Source organism: Elaeis guineensis, chromosome 6, assembly GCF_000442705.2.
Source record: "Elaeis guineensis isolate ETL-2024a chromosome 6, EG11, whole genome shotgun sequence".
Lineage (NCBI taxonomy): Eukaryota > Viridiplantae > Streptophyta > Magnoliopsida > Arecales > Arecaceae > Elaeis > Elaeis guineensis.
In genome coordinates, this window is record NC_025998.2 from 132,581,089 (window position 1) to 132,604,213 (window position 23,125).

A 23,125-nucleotide genomic window follows, 5' to 3' on the forward strand; every position below is an offset into this window, starting at 1 on the left:
CTGGCTTAAAGTTAGGTACGTGTCATTCAGCGATGGACAAGCAGGGTAGCGGCTACAATTGAAGGAGCAGGAAATCCAAGATGGGGTTGGCTAAATTGGATATTTGGCTTGCGAGCCGTGCAGGTCCGGACCATGTCATCTCTCCGTGCCTCCCATTACCACCGCCCGAGAATTTATCTCGTTCCTTCTCTCCTCTGCAATAAAGACGTTCTTTTCAGAGACCTTTATATTATATGTGATGGAAAAAGACGCTTCACCTAAAACACGACATAATTATGGGTTAAGAAATGCTACTATGCTCCTAGTGGGCTCGAAATTACGCATCTCTCAGAAGGTGATGGATATCCCATCATGAAGATATTTGATCAGATAGAAGTCAAATTTTACCACTTATAAATTAAAAACATGTTGCACGTCAAGATCTCTAGGAGCGACAAATCCACAGAGCTACGCATTTTGATTTCAACTTCAATTTCTATCGGGTCATCTTTCTCTCCTATCTCCCACATGCCACCAATAAATCCTCTAATGCTGTAGACTTGTTCACCTACTAACGCATGCCGGTCGGTATCTCAGCTGGTGTGTTTCTGTCCGACTTCTAAACCATCTCCTGGAACAAGATCAAGAATTAAATTACTTAACGAAAAAAACAAGATCAAGAAATTAGAGTACTGGACTGTCATCACGAGTCCCCTGAACTGGGATTGTTTAGTGTATGATCGGGCCCAGAAGACGAACAGAGAGGACACTTCAACAGAGCTTCGATCGTTTGAGGCGTGGGCTGCCGCTACTTTTCGTGGCTCCACCACCTTGGCCTGGTCTCGCAGCCTCCTGTGACGTATGGACAAGCGTAAAGAAATCCTACGTGCTTTGGAATTTTGAAAACTACACGCAGCATCTCTTTCTTTTTGCAAAGGCACCCAAAGGAAAAGAGAGGGTAGACAAAAGCCAACAAGGGTTGGCACCTCATCCTACGCAGGGACCTTGGGCAAAGGATGGATTGCAACGCCGCCTGTGGAAAATTAACTGCCAGTGCCTCGACACGTACTGACTACTCACAACAGTGTGGGTGGGACGTAGCTGGGTGAGTAACCGCCCCTGACCTTAGGCAAAAGATGGATTGGGACGTCGTTTGTGGAAATTGACTCCAGTGCCTCGGCACGTAGTCGAAGATCCATAATAGTGGGTGGGACCCAGCTGGATGAGGAACCGCCCCCTCCATTGCGAGGGGTTCCTCTTGCTCTGGACGGCAAGAAAACACGAGGAACTCTGGGATAAAACCGGGTGACTTGTTTTCGCCTTGGCTCCCGGCAGAGTGCGGAGTTATTTGCAGTTGACTGCTCGTGGCTCCTTTTTGTTTTTTTTTTCTTTTTTTTTGTGAGAAATTATTGCATGATCCAGGCCCAAGAGGACCGTGGCAAATCTTGGAGCACATGCGTGGCGCAATTTGGAACTGGTGAAATACAAAGGGTAACGTGGCGTGTTGTCCACCATGGGATTTGATGTGATCCATTGGAACTAGGGTTGAAAGTGGGCCGGATCGATCATATCTATGTTCGAGTCTGGTTTGAAATTTTTTTTATGCTTGGGATCGGGTTTAGGCTCGAAACTTTTTGAAAGGCTTAGGCCAAAATCTAGGCCCAGTCCGATCTGAATCCGATTGAACTAGCCCACCACCTACATCACCTCTTTTTTCTCTTAGAACTTGTTTGGTTCGCAGAAAGAACTTTTCTTCTCAGAAAATTACTTTCTGCGAATAGGATTTTGGTATGTTTAATTGACCATGGAAAGATAACTTATTATAAAGTAGTTTATATTTGGATGAGCACCTATATTTTTGAAAAAATCGTGTAAAATACATATTATACCCTTAGTAGATATAAAATCATATATTTTTACTCATAAATTTTACATAAATATTAATATAAATATAATATTAATATATTATAATATAACATTAGATCATAATAATTTATTGTGTTAATATAATACTAATATATTAATATTATATTAATATAATATGAATATTTTAATATAAAAAATTATTAATATAGATATAAATATTATATTATATTAAATATTATATTAATATTAATAAAAATATTATATTAATATAAATATTAAAATAATATTAAATTATAATAAATATTAATATTATATTTATATAAATATTAGGATAATATTAATGTAATATTATATTACTATTTAGTATTTCATCCTAACTATCTATTGATATTTTACTAAATTTTAGTTATTGATCTTAAAAGGATATTTTAGAAAAGAAAAAAAGTACTACCACTTCCCATGTCATGGAAAGTGCCAAAATTCATCTCTCCCCTGATTTTTACTTTTCATAAAATGTGAGAAGTGACTTCTCATAGGAAGTATTTTTTTCACTCTCTCTCCTCTTAAAACTTCAACCAAACAAGAGACTCTTTCTTCACTTCCCGAAAAGTGTCTCTTGTCCCCTCCATTTCCCGTCAACCAAACGAGTCCTTCAAAAATTTAAAAAAATCCTAAGCCCTAACTCAATTGCGTTGCTCTTTAGCTCTTGTACCGCTGTCGTCAGTATGGCGTTCCTAGCGGCACCGCTCACATTCGATGCCGCTCACGTTGAACGCCGCCGAGCAGCAAAGGAAACTGATCTGATGGAGATAGATGGCACAAAAGCAAAGCATGTCTGGCATCAACGCCCCGTTCGCCGCCTCTACCATCACTGCTCGAGGTGGTCTGACCTCTAAAGCCAATCGAGCATGAGTGGCGAAGAGCTAGGCGACGAGAATCAGGCAGCAGTGGCTATGGTTTAGCGACCGATCGCAAGCCTCGCCAACATCGTCAAAGAGCTTGTTGGAGAGATCGAGGCGGCAACTCTATTTCACAAACCAGACAACGACAAATGCTAGTACAGTGTTGATGGTTGTCCTTCTACACCAAGATGATTGAGAGGTAAGAACCTTCAGGGAGGTCTAGAGACGACTAGGATTTGGGGACAGTCAAGAGAGAAGCTTTAGGACAAATCCAAGAGCATATGCACAATGGATAGCGTGTAATTAAGAATTGGTGAAATACAAAGGGGGTGTGGCATGTTATTCATCATAGGATTTGACGTGGTGCAAGTGAACCAAAGCAAATCATGGAGCATATGCACGGTGGATAGCACGCAATCGAGAATTGATGAAACACAAGACATAGCATGGCGTGTTATGTACCGTGGGATTAAAAAATTGCTGGGTCTAATTCAGATTGAATTTTGAGCTCCGATCCAGACCGGATAAAAGGTATACTCGAATAAGATAAATGGGCTCTACAATTAGACCCAAGCACGGTTTGAACTATTTTGGATCCAACCCAAAGCTGGGCTCGAACTTGATCCGGTTCGGATCCAATTCCAGCCCTAATTAGACCCGATCCAAGTAATAATTAGACGTTGCTTGCACGACTTTTAAAAGGTGGCCGAAGAGACATTTTTAGATACAACTTGGACAGAAAAGCTACTTCAGAAAGAAAGTGGTTGACGTGTAGGGTATATTGCTGCAGGAAAACAATTTAGCCAGCTTTAGTCATGATCAGGCAAACAAAAGTTGGAATCGTGATGGGCACCACCATCAACCAATGAAGGAAAAAAAAAATGCAAGACTGAAACATTTTAATCGACCACTCATGTACAAAGTTTTTATTCAACATCAGGAGATGCAGGGCAAAGTGAATTTCAATCCTGACTCTTTCACAGAATTCGCAATGAGAAGCCTCCAAGCCCATCATCAGATCCTCACTAAATAACTTCAATGGGCATATTTTTCACCCATTGTGCCATCTTTATGCTTCTGAAACTGAATGTATCTCCATGTGCTTGCTAAGAAAGCATCGGCAGAAGGATCTGATGTTGTATTGGCACTTTGCGTCTCAGTATTGATCAATTCAATAAGACCTTGAATTATAGAACTTGTAATCTGCAGGTTTCCTTTATCAAAGAAGTATAGATACCTGAGAACAAAACAGAACACCGTAAATTATAGCCCATGCAATTTTCAAGGATGTGTAATATTTGATTCTGTGAGTTTACTTGTTCAGTGTTTCAATAAACAACATGACAGATCCACTGCTACCCCTGGTTACATTAGCCATCTGTTGAGAAGCGTTTGCAATACCCAAGGCACGCTTTAAGCAAAGGATGACCCTAGAACAACACATGGTTAGAGATGAAGAGACAAATGTAGCTCATATCATTAAAATGATATATTTTTTTAATCACCTTTCAATTTTTTTGTTCTAAAAAATGTGACCGGTAAACATAATGTTTGTATGACAAACCACTATCCAGATAGCTGATAAGACATTAGAATTGTTTTATCTGATAAGCAGTGGGTTTACATGTCCAATTAGACCATGTCCCACACACACACACTGTACCCATGTTCATGCGTTGACGTTAGGTTCACCAAAAGTCACTGTATCCAGTTGATCAAGAAACACTGTACTAGTGTAGAAACCAACAATTGCCCCATAAGGACAAGGAAAAGTAATTGATGCAGGAACAGGGATATAAGGAAATGGACAGTACGATTATGATGATGCAAATGCAGTCAGCAACAAGGTTATGGCAACTGGAACTGGTCTTTGGCATGGATCCATGAACAACAGCCCAGTACAAGTAAACTTGCAAAGTTGAAGCATGAAAAAATGCATGCGACAAAGATGCAAGTATTCATATCAAGTGCAGAATTTTGCACCTCTCTCCATCCTTGATTCCATCGTGATCATCAACCCAGAAGAGATGTGAGCATTGCATAAACTGCTCTGCACTGATCAGGCTTCTTTAAAAGTTTTGCGGAATACTGCAAGAAAAGAAAAACATTCATTAGGGTGCCATGTGGTATTCTAAAAATTATTTTTCTGAAATATGAACCAGGTAGGTGAAGGTTCCTTGGTGTGGTATTCTAAAAATCATTGGAAATTAAATGCACATGAAGTATGTAGGCAAATACCTACCCCTGTGGCAGTGTTCTCCACCCGAAATATATTCATCCGCTGAAGAGTTCCTATGATGAAGTGAATGCAGTCACTTGGGCCTTTGAATCCTGCTTGAAGGGAGTCCACTGTTAACATCACATATTGTGAAGATAAAAGGATGAAGAAAAAAAAATTTATATAACATTAGAAGATGACTAGATACCCGATCCATTTTTCTGATTCTTCCATCCATATGTGGCGTTAATTCACTAAATCTGACAAATCAATTTTGTCAGAAGAGAATATTTTAGCTCCAGTTACTCACAGTAACTTCCTCTTCATACAATATAAACGCCTGAGTGAAAAACTCATATGCCACAGGTTCAAAATCACAATCATTGGCAGCCTGAAACAGAAAAACAGTTACATAAGCCATTGATTGAAGAGTAATCAAAACAGCAAGCCAAAAATACAATGGACAAATCTCTGCACATTAGAAGCACAACTTTAATGCAAGTTCTGGAGAAGGAACTGATGTCAAGGCCTCAATAGTCTAAACAGATTACAGCAACCATAAGTCAATAAAAAGACAAGCAGATGAATAAGCAAATAAAAATCATGGCTGACAACACAACCATTAACTTTCAGAGTAGCAACTTCCTTAATAAGAAAAGCATATCAGGGAACCACAGATTAAGGTTGTTGTGATAATATATGTCACCAAAATACAGCCATGGAATGGAAACAAGCAATATCTTGAGAGTTTAAATTTGTTCTATAATATCTCAAAGATACCAACCTCATATAATATCATAGCTATTTTACAAAAACATGTACATCAGTTTGAAATTCAAGTATAATGTTTGATCTGAATTACTCATCTAGAGAAGTCAGACACCCACACTGAGCTCAACAAACAAATTACATTCTCTTCAAGCAAGCTAGTGCAATCATTAATGGACATTCAATCTAAAGGTCAAAAATGGAATAGAATTTATTCATAAGAACCTGATGTAAAATTTGAAATATTTTCTTTGGTGTTGTAGGGACCTCTTCTCCAATCTCATCACCATCCTGACCTGGTAAACGTCTTACCAACTGCACACAAGAAGATAAAAGCAGTAATGAAAAATACAGGTAAAAGCCGCACTGAACTTGTGAATACATCTCAATTTTTAAGTTGCACTACTGAGGTAACCACTGAATTCACTAACACACATAACAGTGACCTGATTTACTCTCGACAGAATTTGTTATTAACAAATAGATCAAATGTTCAGAATACAGATTAAATCCATTTAACTCTCAAACCTGGTTATGCAAAATCACAAATTGATCTTACTATGGAGAAAACTTTATAGCTGACATTGGTTGCACCATATGAAACAAAATGGTCATAATGATCTGCCAAATCTGGAGTTCTAAATAATCTGAAGCGGCTGCAAATTTCTAAAGAAGCAAAGCTGTCTGATCTGAAGTTGTGACTATTTGCCTGAGCCTCATTGTTCCTAAGGCCATCAGCAAAGCCCCCGAAATTTGAAAATCATACAATAAAATATCGCATCCATGGAGTACTTCTGAAGACCTGCCAATTGACCTTGTGACCTGGAGCTTTAATTAACCGATCAACAGGCTTGTTCTTGTACAAATCTATAAGCTAATTCAACTTTCACTTTTCTTTCTTTCCTTTTTGTTGGAATGATCTCTTCAGTTACAAAATTCCGGTCAGTTTTGCATAATAATTAATTATAAACTGTGACTAGATTATCTTTTATATGCCTAACATGCTCATTAATAATAATAAAAAGATAATGATGGTAATAGTAGGACTTTCAACAAGAGTATGTGTTACTGAATCATTAGCTCACGCTGCCTTATGGAGTTTGACATGAACACATGATAAATCAAATATCATCTTAGATTACATACCATCCAAATATTAGATGACGTACAACCAGTTATATTACATGTCCAAAATTCCGATCAACAACTTTGAAGCATGCATGTTCATTATATACATGCATGCATAAATAGCATGGTACTACTTATTCATAATCATATACATGATGCATGCATATGCAGACTTGTTTATTTCAGTACAGGGTTACATGCAAGTTTAAAAATTTGAAATTGACAAACCTTTAGAGCAGCAAACGACAAGGGCAGGTACGGTAAAAGGCAGGCGCTTGGAACCTCCAAGAAGAATATGCTTCTTCACAGTACATATAATCTAAAAAATCAATACATGATAGTCATAATCAACATTATACTTGTTAGGATTTGACGCCTCGAGATTCAGCCCACAGCGAGGTTCGCGGCGAAAAACGGAGTCCAACGAGATCAAGATCACCTGAAACGGAGCTCAGATGGAGGAGATACGAGCTTTTAAAGTCGGCACGAGATTCGAGGTGGTGGAGGACCGCCGGCGACCGGTGGCCGGCGGCAGCGGCACGGCCGCAGGCGGCGGCGAGCGCGACGCGCGACCCAGGCCCGCGCAGGATGCGCGGTCCAGGCGGGCACGCAGCCCAGGCGCGCGTGCGGCCTAGGCACGCTCGGGCCCGCACGCGGGAGCGGGCCGGCCCAGGCCAGCGGCATGCTGGCCCTGTTGCCCCGGTCCACCGTGGACCGGGCGGTCTATGGATGGGCCTGTGGACCGCGTGGGCATTTCCCACGCATTTCTCACGGTCCACGGCACTATTCCATGGACCGAAGCACGATCGGACGGTCCAGAGAGATTGCGGTCTTGATCCGACGGTCCAAGGGATTTTTTGGCTTTATTTAGGACTCCTAATCCCTCTCTAATCAAGTTTAAACCTAGTTTTAACCCTCTAAAAGCCTGTGCGTAGAACAGTAAAAGGTGTGGTTCGAATTTACGCCGTACGAAGCCCGTACGGAACCCAAGAGAAGAGAGAGGCGGAAGCATTGAGAGAGAAGGAGCAGGAGGCTCTTGGACAGCGGTCGCCAGGCACTTCAGGAGTTCAGGAGGGTCTTCCAAGAGAGAGAGAGCTTTTGTGAGGGAAACTTCTAGAGAGAAAGAATTGGGTGTACAAGGGTTGAGAGTGAGGTCTCCTCTTGTAAAATTTCTTTTTCATAGTGAAGTTTGCATGCCCCGTGGAGGCGAGCCCTTTTGTGGCTGATCTACGTATTTTGATTGTTTTTCTTTTGTTTTGTTTCTTCTTTCTTCCTGCTGCATCGCATGGTACTGAAAAGATCTTGGGAGGTGGTGTCCTGACCAGACATCCACCCAACAAGTGATATCAGAGCAAGGCGGTACAAGGAGCAGATTGCAGTGGTGGTGAGCAAGACTGAAGATGGAGAAGACAGGAACAATCAAGATGGAGATCAACAAGTTCGATGGTAAGAGCAATTTCTCCTTGTGGCAGGCAAGGGTGAAGGACGTGCTCATCCAACAGGGGTTGATCGATGCTCTTTTGTGCGATGAGAAGCCGACCACCATGGAGGTGCGGGATTGGAAACGGCTACAGATGCAGACAGTGAGTACCATCCGCATGTACCTTGCGGATGAGGTGGTGATCCATGTGCTGAGCGAGACTTTTCCGACGGTGCTGTGGTCGAAGCTCGAGGAGTTGTATATGATGAAGTCTCTCACCAACACTCTTTTCCTCTGGAGGCAGTTTTACCAACTGCGGATGACTGAGGGACAGAGCGTGCAGGAGCATTTGAGCCACTTTCAGAAGATCCTCACCGACCTCCTCAGCGTTGGCGAGAACATTGAGGAGAAGATCAGGGTGCTGGTTTTGCTAGCGTCGCTTCCTCCTTCGTACGAGTCCTTGGTGACTGCTCTTCTAGTGGGGAAGAGCACTATCAAGATGGACGAGGTCACCGCGGCGATACTCCAGAACGAGGTTCTCAGGAGGGAGAACCCAGCTTCGAGCTCAGGTGGCGGTAGCTCAGCTTTGGTGGCTTCTGGAGGAGCAGGAGGCGGTAGACGGAGCGACAGGAGATCGCAACGAGGGCGGTCTAAGTCCAAGAGGGACTTGAGCAAAACCAGGTGTTACCGGTGTGAGGAATTAGGGCATCTAGCCAGAGATTGCCCTCAACTGAAAAATCGAATAGTGGTTGCTGTAGCGACGGCCGGCAGTGATTTAGATGGAGATGTCCTAGAGATATCTGACGAGGTATCTACTTCTTCCCAGCAGTGGATAATAGATTCTGCATGCCCCTATCATGTGTGTTGCAGAGAAGAGCAGTTTGACTCCCTGGAGAACAGTGAGGGCACTGTATATCTGCCGGATGGATCGAGCTGTGCGATCAGAGGCATTGGGACGGTCAGCTGGAGGACACATGACGGTACAGTGAGGAGATTGGGAGAGGTTCGATACATATCCGATTCAGGCGGAATCTTATCTCACTTAGCAGACTGGATTCGAGAGGCTACAGGACGGTAGCTGGTGGAGGAATCCTGAGGGTGCTACGCGGCGATAGGATTGTGCTGGAGGGGAAGAAGGGGAGCAGAGGACATTATTACCTGGCAGGGAGCCCAGTGCGAGGTGGAGCTTCGGGAGTCAGGTGGAGCCCAGAGCGAGGTGGAGCTCTAGGAGGCGGATCGGGTACGAGACAGGAGACTCGGGAGGACGAGAGGCGACGTCGCAAGGTGAGATTCTTATTGCCGCAGGATAATGCCCCGAGTAGGTCTCAGTCAGGAGGAGCACAGCATACGACGGAGATGGGATCGAGCAGCCTGGCTCGACTCCCATGTTTGTCCATCCATGATCAGCAGGCGATTGCCCCAGGGCATGGGGGCGAAGAGATCCAGAAGCTCTCAGAGTTTGGAGGAGGCCAAATATCAAGTCGAGATGGAGATTGTTAGGATTTGATGCTTCGAGATTCAACCCACATTAAACCCACAGTGAGGTTCGCGGCAAAAAATGGAGTCCAACGAGACCAAGATCACCTGAAACGAAAGCTCGGATGGAGGAGATATGAGCTTTTGAAGTCGGCACGAGATTCGAGGCGGTGGAGGATCGTCGGTGACCGGCGGCGGGCGGCAGCAGCGCGGCCGCAGGCGGCGGTGCGCGGGACGCGCGACCCAGGCCCACGCGGGATGCGTGGCTCAGGCGGGCGCACGGCCCAGCTGGGTGTGCGGCCCAGCCGGGCGCGAGCTCGCGCGCGGGAGCGGGCTGGCCCTGTTGCCCCGGTCCACCGTGGACCAGGCGGTCCACGGCTGGGCCTGTGGACTGCGTGGGTGTTTCCCACGCATTTTTCGCAGTCCACGGCACTATTCCGTAGACCGGAGCGCGATCGGACGGCCCAGAGAGATTGCGGTCTTGATCCGACGGTCCAGGAGATTTTTTGGCTTTATTTAGGACTCCTAATCCCTCTCTAATCAAGTTTAAACCTAGTTTTAACCCTTTAAAAGCCTGTGCGTAAAACAGTAAAGGATGTGGTTCGGATTTGCGCCGTACGAAGTCCGTACGGAACCCAAGAGAAGAGAGAGGTGGAAGAGCTGAGAGAGAAGGAGCTGGAGGCTCCTGGACAGCGGTCGCCAGGTACTTCAAGGGTTCAGGGGGGTCTTCCAAGAGAGAGAGAGCTTTTGTGAGGGGAACTTCTAAAGAGAGAATTGGATGTACAAAAGTTGAGGGTGAGGTCTCCTCTTGTAAATTTTTTTTTTCATAGTGAAGTTTGCATGTCCCGTGGAGGCGAGCCTTTTTGTGGCTGATCCACGTATTTTGATTGTTTTTCTTTTGTTTTGTTTCTTCTTTCTTCCTGCTGCATCGCGTGGTACTGAAAAGATCTTGGGAGGTGGTATCCTGACCAGACATCCACCCAACAGTACTAACTGTATTAGTTACATAGAAACACATATATTAGTGGCAGTTAACAAGAAAACAAACTTATTTCATTCCATTTGAAATTTTAACATAGTAATATGCAACTCATTTCACATTATCATGCATAAAAATCAAAAAGCAAAATAGAAAAGGTAAACAAAAAAAAAAAGGGAAAGAATAAGCTTTTTTTCAACTGCTTTTAGCAATGCATCAAAGAGTCATAAAATGCATATCATTAAAAGAACAATAAAATGCTTTAATTTGACTTATAACTCAGAAGCATCCAAATCAATCAAATTTTGTTTTTGTGTTCGATAAGATGTTTAAATATGATCAATTTCCATCGATTTGGCTTAAATATAATTTTTCATTTGTTTGGTACCCAAATATAATTATCTTTTCAGATATTATCATAGTAGATCATAATGGATGGTGTGGAAACCAATTCATAAGAGGTGTCGTTGATTTTGGACTAATAGGATTTAGTTCACAATAATACTGACAAGATTCTAGCTCAACCATTTATGACATGTATCAAGACTAAAAAAAAAAAAAAATCACATCAAAAATAAAGCATCCTGGGGCTGCTTTATTGCTAATCTTAAGGGAATTAATTTTATGTGTTCACCAGAATATGGTAGCCACTAGGATCTACATCTTTTGATGGTCAATTATCTTCATGCCTGCCATAATTTTTCAACAAAAAGAAATGGATATCAAAGCTCCAAGTCAATTAGACGATTAAGGCTAGACTATTATATAATAAAACATATAGAAACAGCAAAAACCATTTACTTTCTGTAACAATCTAAATAACCCCTACCAGATTTTGCAGTTTGCTTTGACCTGTCTATATCATGATTTTATAAATAATTTGGTTTTTAAGTCTAGGTCTTGTTGCACCAACTGCGCTACCAGGATCTCATCTAGATTTAAGGAAAGTTACGCAATCTGTAGACCCAGTCATCTTTAGCTAGAGATTCTCTGAGTTTTCATTTCAACAGACATGGCCCAGGAAGAGATTTCATTGATTACAAACAAAGCATCTTTTATTTAGTCCTGAACTTTGTTTCTCCTATCTCAATCTACAAAAAGAGAGAGAAACAAACAAGGCTCATAAAATGTAAACAAATATAAATTTACAGGTGGAACTTCATTGGAAGTTTTCATTATCACTTGAAGCACTTTCAATAAGCAGACATGCAAGTGAGAATGCAGATATGCGCATAAGCCTATTAACATCAGCTACGTTCAACATCTCCTCAGGATCATCATTGTACAGCATGTGAATAAGTCGAGCAACAGAGATCTGCTCTTTGAAATCCTCTTCATCAAGCTGTAAGAACAAAAAAGAGATAAGATATTATACAACATGCTATTTAACAAGGTAATATGAGACAAGCAACTAGATCCTTGTAGAGGAGGGATGAAAGAGGAAGGTATCAAGCGGAGAGGAGTTTGAAAAAGAGCATATCCATAAGCTAATTGACAGTGCAAGATATATATATATATATATATATATATATATATATATATATATATATATATATATAATAAAGTGAAGTAGACCATCTAATCAATGTGGTATTGAATGCTTACCTCATCAACTAGGGTTCCATCCATATCCTTTATAAGCCCATTTTTTATTCAAATAGAGCCTCCACCTTTAAAAAAAGCCAATATTATGATCAACTAAAAGTTCACCAATACGAGCAGCCCGAGCATGAGAATAAAGGCCTACTTTATCGGTAGTAGATATGCAGGTATTGTTTTTTATGATGCTTTGAATAATCACCACAGCCATGACTTTGTTTGTCCCATTATCCAAGTGATCCATGACATGGGGATAATTAGAAAGCTTTAGTGCAGTAACAATATCATTATACTTCTCCAGTGGAGCACTTAGAAGTGAGACAATTTGCTTTGTTGCTTTGCTATCCTCGAGCTTTCCTTTGCCTGAAAGTTTCTTAACACATGCGCCCTGTTGGAAATTAGCATGGCATGTATCAGTTTGCATCTCTACATACATAAAACAAATGTATGAAATGTATGTATCAAAGAAGAAAATCCAACTAAGCCACTCAGAATATCACATAATCAACTTTTTGTCTGATATAGGCATGACCTGTGAAATGTTCCATAGATCTTTATTTTAATATAATTTCACAAATACAAAAGGGAACTTTTGTAAACTAAGCTTACGATTATATATTTCAGGTAAGTAATGACTCAAACATTTCATCAACTTAAAATCATCCCCTTACAATATGAGATCCTTGTTACATTGCCAGACCTGTACAACATAACTCAAACATATAGCATAAAATGGAGAGGACATACTAGTACTTGACCCACATAATCAAGCCGATCAGGATGTACACGAAGAGTAAATGTCAGAAGGGACACATATAGAGTTATTGCTCCAACTATAGGCATGTCAACCTGTGCTTCAAGCACCTGCCAAATAGCACAAAAAAAAAAACCAATTTTAAAATATCAGAATTTTAAAAAAGTATGGATAAAACCTGATAATTTGGCAAGGCAAAATAAAATACCTGTGAAATAATTAGCTATGAATATTGTTGGGGAATCTAAGAAGGATAATTATCATGTAGGAATGCATACTTATATGAGAAAAAAAATGGCAGATAGACATGGAAGCAGGGTTTTAAATACCGGTACCAGACCCCGTACCGGTTGCCGGTCGGTATCATACCCCGACAATAAAAAATTCAAAAAAATCCCATCCAACGGCCACAAAAAAAAAAAAAAAAAAACAAGCCATACCGCACCGTACCGGCTCATATCGTGCAGTTCAATCTGGTTTAGACCATTTTTTGAAAAACCGGTCTGAACCAAACCGATTTTCCACCAATACAGTACGGTACGAGATGTACTGGTCGGTACAGAATATGCATAGAAGAATACTTACTTATGAGATGGAAACAAGATCAGTGCATAGAAAATCCTTATCAGAAGCATTGACATGACATTAGGAAGACAGAAACCATCTAAAAATGCATATTTTTATGAAAACATGCCTCCCCAACCTTCCATTTACTGAGAGCCATATGGTGATTATATAAGTTAACTTTTTTAACCTTCATAAATTTTAAGATATCAAACTTGGTAAAGATGAATAAAATACTAAAATAGCAACAATAATACTTGATCAGCATCTTAAAATTACTGCACATAAGATTAGAAATAACATAGAAACATATTTATAAACACCAAATAGGTCACAAGGTCATAATACTCCTCGAAAAAGATTCAGGGTAAATAACCAAACACCAATAGAAGGCATCAAGCAAATCAAGAAACCTGTCTCAAGGGACTAACTGAAGGCAGAGCAGATGACAAGGAAGTAAGGGAGTGCAGCAGCAGAGCTGGGCAAACTCAAACTGGCAGAAGAACAACATAATAGAAACTTTACATGCTGGGATGCCTTGCATGTACAATAGCGCTTGAATTAAGATGCATACAGAGCACAAATTCATCACAAGTTATACAATGTATATACACTGCCACAGGAAGCAAGATGTCTTATACTGACCAGCATAAAATGCATATATATATTAAAAAAAAAAAAAAAAAAAAAAAACCTCTCCAACTGCATTGCTCAATTTGGCACAAGCTTCCACTTGCAAGAATTCTGGTAATACTTGCAGCCTTCATATATGAGAAAGGATATTGCAAATCTTGTATCAGGGTGCAAGCATGTTGAAAACTCACTTCTGTATTTGAGGCAGCATAATTTGACAGTCTCTTAATGAGTTGAGATAATACTGTTTTGATGTCAACTGTTGGATGCATAAACAATGAAAAATAAAACCTAAGAAGCTTCAATACATATCATGTTGACGAGTTTCTATGCAGACAATTTACAAGAAAAATGAAGAGTAAATCACTATGAAAACTGTAGTATTCTACCCAAATAATAAAATCAGAAGGGCAAAAAAGACGTCCATATGCTTCACTCAATGAGTGAATGCTCCACTTAAAAGGAAATCAGAAGGCCAATAAATTGGCCCATTTGTAGATAATAGAATGCTTAGGCAAAAGCAACACCAGGTAGAGGTGATTAGGTGCCACTTCTCAATAATGCCCCCTCCCTCGCATGTTTAATCATTCACCCTATTTAACTCTCCTTTGCCATAGAGTCTTAAGGTAAATGTGGAAGATGAATGAACACATGACTAGGGATGCTTGAGTATAGGATAGAGGTCTCAAACTATGCCATTGTTTCAAGGATAAGGAGGTATCATATATAGGGAACTGCATTTGGACAGGAAAGATTGGCAGTTTGTAGCTAGTAGATGTCAAAGTATGTGAATGCAGGTAGAAGTCAAGAGATCCAAGAAGGCAACCTATTAGGATATGGATGACCATGGTTGAGCACTTCACTCAAGCAAAGTGATATGGCAGTAAGTTGACCTTGTCATATAATATATTTCAGTTATCCCTAGGTAGTTATCAAAAGCAAGAAGGACCTTTGTGTGGCTTGGTGGAACAGAAAGAAAAGAAGAAACAACTTTAAGAAAGCAAAAGGAATGATTATACTCATAAATTCATAATAACCAAGCTTTGACCCCTGTTCTGTGCAACTGCAAGAACACTGCCTTTGTTTATCGAAATGGCTTAGACCATCAAATCATTGAGAGAAGCAACCCATTGTTTACAAAACCTTTTTTTCATAACTTTTATAATAGATTTATTGGGCCTTCCTACTCTTTCCAACCATTCATCCCTTCCCAACCTCCATCTGTGCAATTTCAATCTTTTCCATTCTTTTTATCCTCCATTAATCCGTGCATTCTTATTTTGGGTTCAGTGTTGTTAAAGGCCCTAGGTGCTAGGGGTCTCTAAAGCCTAGATGTATGGTGCAAGGCGCAGACGCGCACCTGAGAGAAGTCACGCACCAAAAACAAAAAAATAGAGAACTAGCTATAGGCAAGAATTCTAGCAAGTAAACACTAGCATCCTATTATTAAAAAGTAAAAATAGAAAAAAATCTAACTATAAACAAGAAGTCTAACATGTAAAAACTAGCTCTAACTCAAAAACAATCAAATAAGTGCTATCTAAATTCCTAATTGGCTAATCCTCATCATCATCATCAAGCAAACCAACTTCATCATTTTCTTCTTGTTCCTCTCCAATATCTTTCTCATACTCATCATCTGTCTCCTCCTTTGATTCATTTACAAGTTGCACTTGGGATGGTGTTAGGTGATGAGATGAGATGGAGGTACTTCTTAGGCGATGAGATGAGATAAAGTCTGATGGAGACGCTTCAGCTTCTATCTTTTGATTCTTTTAGGCGATTATAAGAGCCTCATATAGGTTTTTAAAGTCGATTTGACTTTCAATGATGTCTTTCCAATCTCTATGTACGATAATTGACCTTTTTTATGTACTATAACTGACCTTTTCTATTTGTTAGAAACTAAAAATTAATACTTGCTAGAATCCTGTGCTTCTCGGATGCCTTATTGCACCTCTGAACAATGCAGAGGCATGCACTTGAGGGCTGTCGCCTTGCCTAGGGGGTACAGAGGCGACGGCCCTTGCACCTAGCGCCTTTTGCACCTAAGGCACGCCTTTAATAACACTGCTTAGGTTTGCTCAACTTATGTGTAAATGCCTTTTATTGCCTAATCAACAGTTGAAAAAAAAATATCGTGATACTTAGTAAAAATTAAAATTGACATCATGAGCAGGCGTGCCTTTAATAACACTGCTTGGGTTTGCTCAACTTATGTGTAAATGCCTTTTATTGCCTAATCAATAGTTGAAAAAAAAAATATCGTGATATTTAGTAAAAATTAAAATTGACATCATGAGCACTCCAGCAATTGCATGTTGCTCCTAAGAATATCCAATAGTATCCATTCCATGAAACTCTTTTAGAGATGTCTTCATCTATCTCCCTCAGTATCCTATTTAATTTTACACCGACTTTTATCTTTTGGACTTTAATTCATCGATTTTTGTTCCAATAGTTCCTATTTAGCATTTACATTTTGTTCGTGCTGCATCAATTTACATTAGATCCTACCACCCAACAAAAGGAAATCAAATGGGAATAGTGATCAGCTGCTGATCTAGAAAAGCTTATCATCAATTGATGCATTTGTAATTTTGGACCTAAGAAATCCAAGAGACCTAGTTTATAATGTAGTCATTACCTTCCCAAAACAATTTTTTTTTTCAGTTGCCAAACTAATATTAATAAATCAACTCTAACCCACCAAATCACTTTTGCAGAATTTTATCATATACTCTCTGAGCATGATATTTCTATATATGCATAAATGCATATGTACATAAAGCATCCTTCCTCTCAAAACATCCATGAACTTATCAAAATGGTTTGGGCATTGCCCACTCAAGAAATGCAAAAAGGTCCCCCTTGACCTTCATATTGGTAGCATGCAAACCACAAAGGATCGTTGAAGCAAGTGATGGTTCCACACAGTAAAGACCTAATTTCCATTGTGTTTCAGTGTCTCTGAGAACCTTATAGGCAAGCTCATAAACTACCAGAGAAAAGCTAGCCAGTAAAAACCAAGATTTCAGCAGTAATCATCAAAGTTTGTGTTCAATATCAACGCAATGTGAATTAGTAGTCAAGCTAACTTCCAGCCCTTAAAAAAGTAATTTTACCTAGCATGTGTCCAAATCAAAAAAGAAAAAAGTTTGTGTTCAATATCAACTCAATGTGAATTAGTACTTAGTAGTCAAGCTAACTTCCAGCCCTTAAAAAGAAAAAAAAAAATACCTAGCATGTGTCCAAATCAAAAAAGAAAAAGAGAGAGGGAAATAATCCTCATTTTCCAATATTACAGAATCACAAAGAAAACATATGGTATATGGCTGATCATTGTGGTGAACTACCATGCTCCAATGTCAGTCCTCCATCATTCTCCAAAATTCATGCCATAAAATAGGTAGCTCATGAAGGGTCATGTTTGAGTATCCTAGGCTCACTAGATAAGTCTCAAAAAGGGAAACACAAAATTTTACAATGACACATCTAGAATCCAATCCAGAACCATCATAGCCTAATGGATTGTTTAAATGGCAGATCCCACAAATTCCTCTGGACCATAATTCTCAAAAAAGTAAAGATCACAAAAGAGGTCCTTATCTTGTTCCCACATATTTTCAAATATTAACACTAAAATGCAATCAGATTTTCGGAGAAACTTTAGACTGAATCAAGATGTTTCCCAACTAAAAGCATAAGATAAGCATTAGACAAGAATGTTCAGTCATATCATTCAACAGAAAAGAACATACATATCAATATATATATATATATATATATATATATATATATATATATATATATATATATATATATATATATATATATACATATATATGTGTGTGTGTGTGTGGGAGTGTGTGACCGATTGAAGTTGAGGAAGTTTGGAAGGAAATTTGTTTACTACCTGAAGCTGGGGAAATGCACTTAATGATGTTTCAGGAGTCTGCAAGTGGTGCTCATCTGGAAAGACTTGGATTATGCAATCCGTTAAGTAATATTGGGCTAGCTTATCTTTACAATTGACAACCTGTCAAAACAGTGCCTTCATTACAAAAGTCAATGTAGAATGTGCTAAACAATGATATTGTTCTCAAAATTCTTCACACAGTTAGAGTGCCCTGACCTGTTCCAATACTCGGGGAAGAATAGTTTCTTTGTACATATCAAGATCAGCACCCTCTATCTGGCTGAGAACATGAAGGTTCTTCCCAACCTAGAATTAAGCACAGTGGAAAAATCATCAAGGAATAGTTGAAGAATTTATACAATCTTGCTTGAAGGGAGTTAATCAGTTCCAAGATTTTGATATTACAAGATCACGAAGTTTGCTCCTTTCTTTTTCCCGCTTCTCTTTTTCCTAAACAGGTCCCTGCAGGCCAGAAAGCCCGATTCCTAGCCTCAACTCAGGATCACTTAACAGTATCAATATTCACAATCACTAAAATACCTGCATGACCACAACTATGATTATGATACAGAAGCATGCTGAGTCCATGGCATGCATGTACTTGGATACTTAACATATATGCACGAACAGAACAGCATGTGGTATGTAACTACCGCCGCAACAAACCTGGTGCTGCATCCGGCCCCAGAGTTTATTCATCTCCATGAAATTCTGGAGTACAAACTCAACAGCATCCATAACAGTGTCAGCATCCCTAGGTGATGGCAATGCAAATGAAAAAGATGAAGAAAAAAAGTACAGTAGAATATCACCAGTATGATCACTTTAGCTTTTACTTACAGGAATGAAAGAATTGCTTTAATATTATTTCAATGTTATCAACAACCCAGATAGCAGGTAAGCTTATAATATATTTCACTTACTGAACATAAAAAGTTCACTTTGCAATCAACTTGGGCAGAACAGAAATTTCTAGGCTTCACAACTCCAAGTAGCACAATTAGGATGATATGATTAAAAAAAAAGGACCTTTTATTCATATCACATGAAATGTTCCTTGAATAAACATGTACTACTGGAAGACTCCGAAATTAGACAAGAACATAACTATGTATTTTTTTTTCCTCGAAAAGCAAATTCATTTTATTCATCAGAAGTTGTTCTTACCTTCCATACTCAGAACCAATATCAGGTAATTTGTCCCTGCTGATCTGAGAAAGGTAACTTCTTAAGAAGAGCCCACGAACAGGAAGCTGAATGCCGCGGCACATTTCTACAAGGTCTTTAAGAACATCCTTGGCAGGCGCCTCCTTTGATTTGATGCTTACAGATCCCATCGTGCAGGGGAGGTACCTGATAAATCAATAATCTTAACTTCATATACATGAATAAGACAATTCTACGAAAGGTTTATTACATCCACAACAACCAACTATGCAACACGTCTAGACAATGGGAACGTCAAACAAATTCGGATATAAAATTTAAAAAAAGAATTCAAAAATCAATGGGCACCATGTCAAATGCCCACAAATGAAAAAGAGTACAGCAGAGAAGCAATTCCATCAAACTGGCATCTAAGTGGATCATCAGTTCAGAACTTAGAAAAAGGAGATAGGGCAAAGTCATTGGTCTTACAGCCTGGGCAAGATGTTCCCTGCGTGCGGAACAAGCTCGCACAGATCGATCACGGAGCAGCTGCCGCGCTTGGTCTCCTCCCTGAAGAACATCTCCAGCTTCCGCAACTCGTCAAACGCCCGCATGTCTTCCCAATCCCATCACATTTCAGAAAGATGAAGTGCACACACACACACATATACATATATATGTATGTATAAACAGCTGGGGATCATTATCATCACGAAAAGGGAAACGAGTGGATCACATACAGATCTGATAGTATTTGTGCGGGGACAGCCGCGAAGTCCGCAGCTCCGAGAGCATCTGGGCGGAGTGCTTGAGAGCATCCTTTAGGTAATTGGCGTCCTAAGAAGAAGAAGAAGAAGAAGATCAGCACTAAAATAAAAAGAAAAAAAGGGAACAGAGAATTGTTGAAATTAGGGTTAGGGGGTCAGGGTTTTGAGCCGACCAGAGCGCGGTGCATTTAGAAGGCGTTGTGCTGGAGGCCGGCGATGCCCTCCGCCACCCAATTCTCCTCGTCCTCCTTGCCCGCGGTCGGCACCATCTCTCCGACCGCGATCGCCCAGCGCGCTGGGCTGGTGGCCGCTAGCTCAGATCGCTATTCTGACAATCCGATCGGTCGGACTCGATTTTGCTTGGAAGGCAACGGCAATGATAGATGGGTGACGGGGGGCTCGTCCGACGGGCGATGGGAGATGGAGGCAGGTCTGGGACGACGAGCAGCGCTGACCGACCGTCCGGTATTTCGACCAGGCAGGCCATTTTCCATGAATGACGATCGGGTGCAGATGTCCGAGAACGCCTCTCCTCTACCTTGTCTCCAGCCCGCGGGTGTGCATGGAGGATCACCGATGCGTGAGAGATCCGATCATGGGCCGGATTTGGGCTCGGAAAATATCAAATTGTACTACATGGATCCGATTTGCAGCCTAGTTAAAATGAATAGAATTACGGACCCATGATCAGCCCTAGTCACTGATGGTGCCTCTATACCAATGATCGCATTGGTTGGATATGATATATTATTTATAAATTATTTATTTTTCAAAAATTATATAATCTTTTTTTATCAGTGATGTATAATTTAGGAGTTATCAAATTATACGATTTTTTATATATGACATAAATGGCTTGGATCATGGATATACAACCTCCATGATCTAATTCAGAAAAGGAATTAATAAACTACCTCTTCTTATAAACATTCCTTTCCTCTCCTCGGAGGGATGTTTAGGTTAGATAACACAGTGCATTCATCAGAAAATGTATGTGAGATTCCTATTATTTACAAAATTAATAAATAAATGATTTCTTGAGACCTAAGGGACAATGCATGTTTGGAACTAGTGGATACCAAACATTAGTTTGCGTTGTCCACAAGTTCTAACAAGCTCATGATTAATGGACATTTCTTTGTATGTAAGTTGAATGTAATTGCAAACTTAACCATGACCAAATAATCAGTAACCACAACTATTTAAGGCCAAGAAAAGAATAATAATGATAAAGTCTTGTCCCAATTATTCCAATTGTTTTAGATTTGCTTATATGTAGCTACAAACATGAAACAACATAACACTGATGGATGAGGGTGGGGGGGATAATATTTCTTCTGCTTTACCAGGATTGCAGAAGTGGTCATAAAGTAGCAAGAGCTTAGGTATTAATTTATAACATTGGAATCAATTATATGATAATGGCAAAGTTCTAGTAAATTGAAAGAAATTACATTATTGTGTTCTAGAAAAGACACTATAGGTAGTTGATGCTAGCTAGTACTATAGAATGTTTATGATAATTAAGTGTATGCAAACAAACAATTACGAGAATCCAAGGCTTCATCCACATTGAAACTTTTGTCACTTCAAAATTAAAATGAATGAATAAAAAAAAAAAAAAAAATAGATAACACCAAACCCGTAACTTTTACTGTTTCTTACTTTTATTTTCACTCCGCCGAAAGCACAAATGTTTGCTATGCAAATCTCCAAAGATTTCACACATAATTATTTTAAAAAAAAAAATTCTATTGTATATATACTATTCAGTTAAGCTCTTTCTCTCTCCTCTTCCTCCTCATCTTTTTCTTTTTCTTTTTTTTTTTAAGATAAAGACAGAAAATAAAAGCAATATCAAACGAACACTTGATGGCAATGATTATAGATTATAATGCAGATGTCTGGAGGGTTTAGTGTGGCATCTAAAGAGCTGGCTAACTAACCTCATTTATGACTTACTGTAGGTTATGCTCTGAAAAGTTTGCAGACCCGTATCCTGCCCATTAGCAGCCCAATTCCTTGGCCATGGTTTGAATTTGGCGCGAGCTCCTGCTCAATCGAATAAAAGCGTAGGACAGGTATGTTGATAAGCCGCTGTCGCGTGTAGTTGGTCATAACGTCAGTACAAATTTGTTTTTACTCAAAAAAAAGAATATTGATAACAACCCAAGCTTTCTGCTCAGAGTACGGTTTAGATTCGTTTTACCCAATGTCGTCCGGACCCACTTTGACATTAACGTGCTATACGGGGGGCCCAAGGCACGTGCACGATACAGTGCACAAATCTGAAGTTGGACGTGAACGGCATCAGAAAGCAACAAAAACACCGTTTCCAATGAACAAACGACCTAAACCACACCCATTCCATTAAAAAGAAAAGAAAAGAAAAGAAAGCCTAAACCACACCCAACATTTCATGTACTCGATATCTTAGGTTGCACCTAATCCTAATCTACGATCAGACATCGTCGGTGGCACAAATTTGACTCTTCTCTGTTTATAATAGACTTATTGAATCCTTATCCAGATATGGTATTCATGTTAAGGGTTTTAGTTTGAGTTTTACCGTCACGACCTGCTGGTGGTTGTTAGATTGATGCGGACTGGGAATCAGCTGATCATATTTTATTCAGAGGTAGAGGTAGCTGTAACAAGGTTATCTCAGCCGCGTTTCCGGACAAGCTCGATGTACCACATCATATTACGGCTTTAAAAGTAATTCGGAGCGCGTGGAGAACCATGCACATCCTTAGAGATATCAGGCAAGTTTTTGATCAAGACAAAGTTTTTGATCCACTGAGTATCATTGTCTTTGGGTTCTGATTAGAAGAAAGAAATTTCATAATTTTCAACAGCCGGTCTAGGTTTTAAAATCACGTCTCTCACAAAAGTCTAAGGCTCTCCAATGACAGTTTCATCCTTCGTAGTCAGAAGCAACGACTTGGTTCTTCCAGGCTCACTGACTTCATTAAACTCATAGCCTGTTGAGCTCTTGCTGTCT

General features: G+C 39.9%; 1 pseudogene; it reads right to left on the reverse strand.

Moving 5' to 3' along the window:
* Positions 1 to 3,495: 3,495 nt before the first annotated feature.
* On the reverse strand, positions 3,496 to 20,713 carry LOC105046478 (vacuolar protein sorting-associated protein 35B-like; annotated as a pseudogene).
* Positions 20,714 to 23,125: the final 2,412 nt, after the last annotated feature.